Here is a 7,932-nt window from a genome sequence, read left to right on the forward strand (position 1 = left end):
TCTTCCCTAAATAGGAGCTTTCTTACTACTCATTGTCACAGAACTGTCCTTAAAGAGATTGCCCAACCCCTCTGGGGGATGTGGCCACAACTCTATGTGTCAGCCATTACTATCATTGAAACTGGGTGTTACTGTGTCTCTTATGACATCCTCATAGAGAAATATGGGGCCAATGTTACTATGGTACAGGATGTAGAGGAAACAAATTGTTGTCACACTAATTCCATTGTTATATGCTTGCTTCATTTCCCTTCTCATCATCCTCTATGATTCCATCTCTCTCTGCCCTCATTAATCTCTTTTCTAGCCTAGCCTGAAGACTTCAAAGTAGAGAAGAGGGAATGAGATCAACTTATCCATTCAGAGGCAAAGTACTGGAAGTAAGGAGAAAAACAGAAAAGTTGTCATCTCCTCTTGTTTCTTTTCCCCACTCCTAATATGGAAAGAAGAGGTTGCTCTCCCACTCTTGTCATTGTCCCAAGGTCAATCATGGAGGGAGCAGATGACATCCCTTCCGCTTCCTTTTGCCACCACGCCTCTCCAGTTTTGATAAGTTAATTTCCAAGCTTTATCAAAGTCTTAACATAATATTACATTATTATTTCCTCTCTTTTTATCAGAGGGAGGAAAACAGGGAGGAAAAATATCCTGGGAGGATAATAGGAAAGCAGAGAAGGGAAATACAAAAGAGTAATTCTGTTGGCAAGAAGTAGATGAAAATATTACTATTTTAAAATGTGTAAATTCTAGGTTGACTTTGCATTTAATATGAAGATCAGTGCTTACAATAGCTTATCCCAGGAAATGACTTATTATATTTAGGTATGTAAATTAGGCCAATTTGCATTTTTAATCCTATATGTTGCTTACTTCTGATAAGACCAAATTGTTCCTGGTAAATAGTTTTACATATGACCTAAGTTTGGGTGCTACCACAATGCAACTTTCTAAGACTTCTTTCCTAAGTCATGATACATGACCTGGGAATGTGGACTGGAATGGTGTTATTGCTTGTATCAACTTAGTATTGAGTCACTTTTTCTGTTACTCAAATATCCTTGGACTTTTGCTGATGTGTGCTGCTCATGGGAATTGTGCAAAGAAAACTGCTGTTGTTAGCACAGATTTCACTAAATAACAAATGATATTTATAAAGCACTTAAAGGTTCACAAAACACTAAATTTGCCTAACCTCTCTACTGCAAAGCCTTTGTAGCCATTATTGCATGGTTACTGTTGAAATTGAAATTGAAATGAATAGAGGGTGGGGAGGGGTGGATTTTCCTTCTGAAATGCACTTCAACCATTTTTGCCAATAACAACATTCATTCCTGGCATATAATGTGTTTCTGAATGTTATTTTCCCCTTAGTTTTAGAAAATGTTCAAGGGGTTGGATTCGAGGATACTCCATCGAGGGCTGAGCCTTCAGCCTGCCCACTTCCAGGGATATTTGCCACCCTGCTTGTTGATTTAGAAAGATGCAGCAACTCTGGGTGGTTCCATAGAATCCTACCCCTGATGGCTAAAGTGGGGAGGGGAAAGGGTGTAACAGAGAAGATTGGCCAATAAACCAAGAGGAGAGGCCCATTTGGTAGACTAGTAAAAAAGGAGGAGCTTTGCTCTGTCTCTTTCTTCTTTTGTCTCTCCAAGTAGCTTCAGGTAATTCTGGAACTTTCAATGGTGGGCGGAGGAAAAGGTGGTCCTCTCTATATTGGCAACTTGGTGGTGTTGTTTAGTCATTTTTCAATCATGTCCTACTCTTTGTAATCCCATTTGGGATTTTCTTGGCAAAGATACCAAGGTGGTTGGCTATAGTCTTCTCTAGCTTATTTTCCAGATGAAGAAACTGAGGCAAACAGGATTAAGTGACTTGCCCAGTGTCACATAGCTAATAAGTATTTAAAGTTGGATTTGAACTCAGGTCCTCCTCATTCCAGGCCTGACAGAATGCCATCTAGCTGCTTGGTGATGGAGGTCTACATACTCCCATCTGGCAAAGGCATGTACCTCAGATTTTGTCTACTTTGTGTTTCTTTGCTTGATCATAGTTGACCAACACAAACCTAAAATGGATTTACCCAGTCTCGTGATCAGTCCTGTGGATTGCAAAAGTCAGAAAATTCTGGATCCAAAGTTACTGCTAGCTGCACCGCAACAATATACAATTTCTACCTCCAATTCTGAGAATAGAGGATCACCAAAAGGAGGAAGAATCCAATTCCTGGCTTAGCTTGGTGAAAGATGAGGACTTTATTTTTTCATTTTTATTTTTATTTTGAATATTTTCCCATATTTACATGTTTCATGTTCTTTCCCTCTCCCCAAGCCCCCATAACTCCCTTTAGCCAATGCACAATTCCACTGGGTTTTACATGTATCCTTGATTAAGCCCTTCTTTTAGGTGGTCAGGTTCCCCCAATCTAAAACTGGTCCATGTGTGTGAATGCACAGCTAAAAGTAGCCCTTTAGTGGAAGAGATTGTCCCCATCCCTGGAGTCAAGAGGTTCTAGGTTTAAATCTGGCCTCAGACACTCCCTAGCTGTGTGACCCATAGCAAGTCACTTAGCCTGAATTGCCTAACCCTTACCACTTGTCTGCCTTAGAATTGATACCTAGAAGGTAAGGATTTAAAATATTTGTAAGTGTCATATAACAAGAAGCAGCCAAAAGAAAAGAAAATCCAAATTTTACTATTTTTAGTCTATATTTTCATATAATTATGCTAAAAACCATCCTTTTAGAGGGAAAAAAACACAAACAAGTTTTCATTGTGTTTTCTATTTTCTTTCCACAACAATTGGCTGTTTATTATATAGATTAACTGCCAGTTTTCTATCACCAAAATGTTTGCTGCTTTGTCCTGCTCTACCCATCCCGATCCTGCCTTTTATTGCTTATAAAATGAATTGTGTTTCTTTGTTGGTCGTAATATAATTCCTTCTGCAGGAACAGGTGATTAAGCCTTTTGGCAAAGAATTCTGTATGGTGCTATCACATCTCATGCCATTTCAAATAGGTATAATTACATACTACAAAAACAATATGCTATCACTCTAAGTCCTAACTTTTCCATATGAACCATTAAAAAAAATGAGGCCTCAGATTACAGTTGTAACATTCTGGCTGTAGAGGAATTCAAATAACAAAATGTCAGATCAGCAATGTCCCCAACTGAACAATGCTTACTAAATACACAAGACATGAGAAGAGGAAAAGATCAGGACACATGACCGAGACTCACAGAATTCCCATTTCAAAGATATTACAGGAGAGTCTATTATTCTATAACATAGAATAATAATATTATTCGATAAGAAGTTTCACAAACTTTAACTGTCCAGGAATCTTAACACACACATGGAATCTTAAATACAGATATTCATGAAATGGTATTGGATTAGTTTTTCCTTCTAGCCTTGAAGTCCCACAAAATCTTGATTTATTTGCATTCAGAGAGGTCATAGTGCCATTGGGTGAATTCACACTGGAAGATGGAGTAGAAATTTTGTGCGGGAACGGAATCTTTCCCCAAAATACAATTTTCACTGTTTTTTTTTGTTTTGTTTGTTTTTTAAATTCTTATGAAACCACTTCTGTCTTGTTTGAAGTGACTATCTCTTCCTCCCTTTGTATAATATCTTAGGATGTCCTGATTTCAAGCTGGAATGAGAAGAGAGGTGCCTTCTGGGGGCAAAATATTGTTTCTATCCTGGGTAGAATCTTGTTCACAAGAGGGCAAATGAGGTGGAAGAGAGAATGGTCCTTTTCTTTAAATATAGCTTTAAAACTTGTTATCTTTCCTGGAAAACTAGTAACTTAATACAGTTCACAGATAGCTTTCATTCCAGTGGTTCCCAAACTTTTTTGGGCTACTACCCCCTTTCCAGAAAAAATATTACTTAGCGTCTCCTGACACATACTATCACTGCCCCTTTACAGTTATTCACTGCCCCCAAATGTACCTGTGGCCATCACCGCTTCCCTGGATCGCTGCAGCACCCACCAGGGGGCAGTGGCACCCACTTTGGGAATCACTGATTCAGACTAACAAACATTAACACCACATTCACAAAGTTCTTACCATAAAAGGACTTTCTATGTTAATTACTTGTTCTGTGAATATTGTAAGCTACTGCAATTATAGAAAGCCAATAGTTCATAATCAATTCACTGATATAGCATTAATTTTAGCATATATTATATGTATATAAGTATGGCTATATCAGTTATTATTAAATTATTATCCATTGAGAAATAATGTAATGTAGCTGGATTTGAGATCAATTAAACCTTTATACAGCCTATCCATATATCCATATAACCATATTCATTCTCATCATTTCAAATTCCAAGAGAATCCACCGGTATGTTCAAATATTTCCTTTTTTCCTTATTAATGACTAGAATTGCAACACCTTTCTCATCTGCTAATTAGCTCTGAGCCAGAACTCCAGGTTATTAATTAGTACTTATTTAATAAACTAGAGAAGCTTATCATGTCAAAACATGATGATGTTGACATTGTTAATAAAAGGCTTTAAAAAATTAAAAAAAAAAAAACTCTTTTCCATAGAAGGTCGGCAGATTGATCGTGCAAAGATGAAGCTCAACATCTCTTTCCCAGCCACTGGCTATCAGAAACTCATCGAAGTTGATGATGAGCAAAAGCTACATACCTTTTTTGAGAAGCAAATGATGCTCTGGATGAAGAATGGAAGGATTATGCCATTGGTATCAGTGGTAGAAACAACAAAGTTTCCCCATGAAGCAGGGTATTTTGGCTCACAGATGTGTCCGCCTACTGCTCAGTAAGGGCTATTCTTGCTATTGCACTAGAAGAACTGGAGAAAGAAAATATAAATCTGTTTGGGGCTGTATTGTGGACGTCACTCTTGAGTATTCTCAACTTAGTTGAATGGTGAGAAAGACATACCTGAACTGACAGTTACAACTGTGCCTCATCACCTGGGGCCCAAAAGAGCTATCAGAACCCACAAACTTTTCATCCTGTAGAAATAAAAATCAAAGGACTAGTCAGATAATTTATTAATAATACAATCAAGGGGGCAGCTAGATGGCTCAGTGAATTGAGCATCAGACCCAGAGATGGGAGGTCCTGTGTTCAACTCTGGTCTCAGACACTTCCTAGCTATGTGACTCTGGGCAAGTCATTAAACCCCTTTGTCTAAGCCTTGCCATTCTTCTCCCTTGGAACCAAAATACAGTATCGATTCTAAAACTCAAGGTAAGGGTTTAAAAAAAATAAATAATATAATCAATAATAATATAAAGTTAATTATTTACAACATTTTAGCAGTAAGAAAGCTCCACTCAGAGATATCCCTAACCATTACTCTTACTCTTGATTTCTCACTTCTAGAACACAATCTTACTATTCAGCTCTTAAGATTTCAGGCAGAGTTTTTTTTCCCCCAAGAATCTTCTTATTTTTTTTAATAATAAAATGGTTAAATCCAGTCCTCTGAAAGAAGCTTTCTTTATCCTTTTTTTTCCTGTCTTTTCATTGTTTCTCTCAAATCATCACTATTAAAAGTCTTTCCCAAATGACAAACTCAAACTCTTTAAAGATAACAGTTAAAATTCTTCATATACCCACAATCAAAATCAAAACCCCTATGCTCCCTACAGACTCATCAAGGAAGGACAATTACACTAATGTCCACAAATCCAAAGCCTCTTAAAGAAAGAGTAACAATATTTATAGGCAATGTGGCAAGAGGTTATTGAAGCTGAAATTACAGTAATAAGATCTATCTATGAATTCATTCAATAAACATTATATGTCTAGGTATGTACAAGTTATAAAGAGAGAAAGAGAGAGAACTAACAACTGGGTGGCCTAGTAAAGGTTTTAATGCCTCAAGTCTCGTTGCAGAAGGTGGCACCTGACCTGAGTCTTGAAGGAAACTAGGAATTTAAAAAATTTATTTCCATCTTCCTGTGATTTCAACAGTGTAAGAGGTACATATACATTGGTTAACTCTGATCCTATCATGCAATTTTATTTTAAGGCAATAGCTTTAAAAACATAATTGAGAATGGCATTTGTATAATTTTGAACAATTCCCATCAGCATCAAAAACATTCATCATCTAATTATGAATGATTCTATGCTGTTCACTATAAATTAAGTAGACATAAATGCTAAGTTTGAAGAATTTGTAATCCACTTTTACAATCCAGTTTTTAAATACCAGCTGTGTATCAGGCATTGTACTAAGTTGTAGGGATAAAAAGATAAAAACACTGGTTACATTTTTTTTAAGCCATGGAAAGAAGGAAAAGGAACTACTTGAACAACAATATCTATAGCAGCTTATTTTGTAATGGCAAAGAATTGGAAACAGAGGGGATGTCCATCAATTGGGGAATGCTTAAACAAACTGTGGTACATATTGGTGATGGAATATTATTGTGCTATATGAAATGCTAAGCAAGATGATTTCAGAAAAAGCTAGAAAGATCAGCAGGAACTGATGCAGAATGAAAAAAGCAGAACCAAGAGAACACTGAACAGAGTAACAGCAATATTGTATGATAATCAACTGTGAAAACCTGGTTACTCTCAGCATTGCAATGATATGGGGCAATCCTAAAAGACTTATGATGACAAATGCCGTCAACCTCCTGAGAAAGAATTGTTGGAGGAAGATATGGATCAAAGCATACCATCTTTCACATCAATGAATTTTGGGGTTTTGGTTATTTATGTGTGTGCTCTTTCGACAATAATCAATATGGAAGCATGTTTGGCATAAAAATAAAATTTAACTCAGTGGAATGAGAGCCAGGCCTAGAGACGGGAGGTCCTAGGCTCAAATCTGGCCTCAGCCACTTCTCAGCTGTGTGACCCTGGGCAAGTCACTTGACCTCCATTGCCTACCCTTACCACTCTTCTGCCTTGGAGCCAATACACATTATTGACTCCAAGACGGAAGGTAAGAGTTTAAAAAAATAAAAAATAAAATAAAATAAAATTTAAACAACACCAACAACAAAAACCATCAGAAAGGGGCAACTAGGTGGCTCAGTGAATAGAGAGCCAGGCCTGGAGATGGGAGATCCTAGATTCAAATCTGACCTCAGATACTTCCCAGCCATGTGACCCTGGGCAAGTCATTTAATCCTCATTGCCTAGCCTTTACCACTCTTCTGTCTTGGAACCAATACATAGTATTGATTCTAAAATGGAAGGTGAGTGTTTTTTAAAAAGACATGAAAAGGGGGCAACTGGGTAGCTCAGTGGATTGAGAGCCAAGCCTAGAGATGGGAGGTCCTAGGTTCAAATCTGGCCTAAGACACTTCCCAGCTGTGTGACTCTGGGCAAGTCACTTGACCCCCATTGCCTACCCTTACCACTCTTCTGCCTTGGAGCCAATACTCAGTTTTGACTCCAAGACAGAAGGTAAGGGTTTAAAAAAAATAAAAAGACATGAAAAAACCTCCATGAAATTATGAAAAGTGAAACAAGCAGAACTAAGAGAACGTCATACACAGCAATAGAAAAATTGTTTGAAGAATAACTTGCATACATCCATCTCCAGAGAAAAACTATTAAATAGAAATTTGTAAGACATAGTTATATATATATATATCTTTTTGTCAAATGATGCCTTCTCTACTGTGGGGAGAAGAGGGAGGGAGAGAGTTACCTGGTTATGTTAATGAAAGAAAGAAAGAAAGAAAGAAAGAAAGAAAGAAAGAAAGAAACTTAAATTAAAACAATTTGTGTTGGAGGAAGCAACATGTACACAGTTAAGTAAACTCAAAATATGTTGAAAGGAAATACAAAAAAATTTCAAGGAGGAAGGAAATTGCTAATAACTTGGGGCATCAAGAAAGAACTCTTCCTGGGAACAGTGAATCCCAAATGGAGTTAAGGATTATAAGGGAAGAAGGTGAGGAATGA

The 7,932-nt window shown here is 37.2% G+C and overlaps 1 pseudogene; it reads left to right on the forward strand.

Annotated features, from left to right (window-relative positions):
- Positions 1-4,601: 4,601 nt before the first annotated feature.
- LOC123235842 lies at positions 4,602-6,469 on the forward strand (annotated as a pseudogene).
- Positions 6,470-7,932: the final 1,463 nt, after the last annotated feature.

Source organism: Gracilinanus agilis, chromosome 2 (assembly GCF_016433145.1).
Source record: "Gracilinanus agilis isolate LMUSP501 chromosome 2, AgileGrace, whole genome shotgun sequence".
Taxonomy (NCBI): domain Eukaryota; kingdom Metazoa; phylum Chordata; class Mammalia; order Didelphimorphia; family Didelphidae; genus Gracilinanus; species Gracilinanus agilis.